The following is a 2,500-nucleotide window of genomic DNA, read 5'->3' on the forward strand; positions in this document are numbered from 1 at the left end:
CATTTTAAGTATACATAATGATAACATTCATCATAGGGAATTTGTACCTGTACATGAGATATCTTACCTCCACTTTTCTTCCCATTCCCCTCCACTTCCTTCAAACTCACTTTCTCTCCTTATTTACAAGTTTTATTTTCATTTTTTCCTTCTCTTTTTATTTCTTTTTTTTCCTCATTGAGTTTATTGGTACATCTGAGGTATACAGTACAGTTACATTCATCATTGGGATCTTGTACCTTTACATGACAGTCTTGGTTCTCATTTTTTCCCCTTGTCCCTGCCCTCCCTTCACCCCTCCTCCCCTCCTCCTTTACAAACACTTCATTTCCATTTTTTCATTTTCTCATGTTTTTTTATTTTCCCTTATTAGCTTTCCCCTACCCTTCCCACTTTCCCTACACCTTTAGTCCTCTCTGCCACTTTATTTATTTATTTTTTTTAAGGTTCTGTGAATGAGAAGCAAAGAGAAAAGGAGGCAGTGAAAGACACAGAGGAAAAGAGAGAAATACATAATAAGAAAAAGCTCTTGGACCATGACACTACAGAAAGAAAGAGTGTGGAGAGTAGAGCAAGCCTGGCAGGAGAAACAAACAGGAAAGTCTGGGGCAGAAGCCGGAGGTCCCTGCTCAGCTCAGTAGCAGCTGCTCTGTTTGAAGACATTGCTTGTAGTAACCAGCACATAATCAACTTGTCACCTTGCCAAATTTGCAACCTTTGAAAAGGCACTCACTTTTTTTTTAGCAACAATTCACTTTTACTGTAAATAAAAGCAAGTATTTATACAAATAACTACTTTAGAAAAAATTTAACGGACACTGTATCTTTGAAAACAAAAAAGATTAATAGGAATTGCTCACAATTTATTTTAATAATCATTTTTTAACATAGTTCAAACTTTTCCAGTCTGACACTTTGTGCTATAAAGAAAGGAGAAATTAATATTAGAGAAGAGTAAGGAGGAGAAAAAAATAAATCTAGGTTGGATTAATTTTTCTTTCTGAAAACAAAACAAAACAAGAACCTTTATAGTTAACGTGGAAAGATAGCTATGGCTTTTCTTTTTCCCATATTGACATTTTGCTATATAAATTAGATGTAAAGTAACATGGGGAAAAAAAAAGACAAAATAATCCAGTGATTTTCAAAAACATTTCTAGATTGTAAAAGAGGATATTGACACACATTAAATTATTGTATTGCAATGCCATAATAAAAAGCAATTTGAAATGTATGTGGAAAAATTGATTGACTACCTCTATGGGTTGTCCAAGTGTCTGGTTGTTTTAAAAAAATTATTTTCAGTTTACTAATTACTTCTTTCATAAAAACAGAATGGGTAGAATAAGAAGTTTTGGGGAAAAATATTTATCTACAGAAATGCCTTTTCACAAACAATCATTACCTTTTATTCTCTCCAAATTACAAGGACTCAGACTGAAATGAAGGGACAAAGACAAACAGGTCAACACTTTAGAAGTTGTCAATTTAGATGAATTACACAGATACTGGTAAAGATATGCAGACTGATATGGAAATCACATATGTATATTATATAAAGCTGATTTTTAAATGAAAACTTTGCCATACCTATTGTTTTCATTCAATTATCTTAATATCACAAATAAATGCACTTTACATATACTGTGATCATTAAGAAACATAGTTTAAAAAAAGAAACACAGGTAAACTTTTCTTTCCCATTTTCTATGAAGGGAGCTATCCATAACACACTGTAAATTTATAGTAAGATTTCCATATATATATATATGTGTGTGTGTGTGTGTGTGTGTGTGTGTGTGTGCGTGTGTGTAATATGAATCTATAGTTTGGTGCATTTATGATTTGGTTTCTGTGCAAAGTTACACAAGTGTTCTACCTTTAAATTCATCCTTCTTATTATGCAGTTCATTATCCTTTTTATTATGTAGTTTAATATTTTTAGTCTTAAAATGATGTGTAAGTACCTTACAAATACCAGTTATGACATAAATGTAACTATTTTACTCATGCTCATCGTAACATCATATGTATTTAGTGTTCACATGTATGCAATGTGTTGTAAATTTTAGGCAGATTCTGGCTTTCCTTCTAGAAAACTGCCATCCAAAACAGACATAAAGGCATGTAAAAGATAAGCCAACTGATAACTAATAGAACTCTTTAATTCTGTAAGAGATTTACAAATTACATGTTAAAGTTAATTGTGTGGGTAGGAAAACACAGGTTCATTTCTGATTTTTAAACTTACATAAGACAAATAAAATGATGTGTAAGTACCTTACAAATACCAGTTATGACATAAATGTAACTATTTTACTCATGCTCATCGTAACATCATATGTATTTAGTGTTCACATGTATGCAATGTGTTGTAAATTTTAGGCAGATTCTGGCTTTCCTTCTAGAAAACTGCCATCCAAAACAGACATAAAGGCATGTAAAAGATAAGCCAACTGATAACTAATAGAACTCTTTAATTCTGTAAGAGATTTACAAA

General features: G+C 31.8%; 1 protein-coding gene across 1 annotated transcript in view; it reads right to left on the reverse strand.

The window, feature by feature from the left end:
• The window catches only part of Foxp2 (forkhead box P2), a 426,522-nt gene that overhangs the window by 63,954 nt on the left and 360,068 nt on the right, over positions 1–2,500 (reverse strand). The window lies entirely within an intron of this gene.

The sequence above is a fragment of the Fukomys damarensis genome, unplaced genomic scaffold (genome assembly GCF_012274545.1).
Source record: "Fukomys damarensis isolate Sample0158 unplaced genomic scaffold, DMR_v1.0_HiC HiC_scaffold_4, whole genome shotgun sequence".
NCBI classification, from domain to species: Eukaryota; Metazoa; Chordata; class Mammalia; order Rodentia; family Bathyergidae; genus Fukomys; species Fukomys damarensis.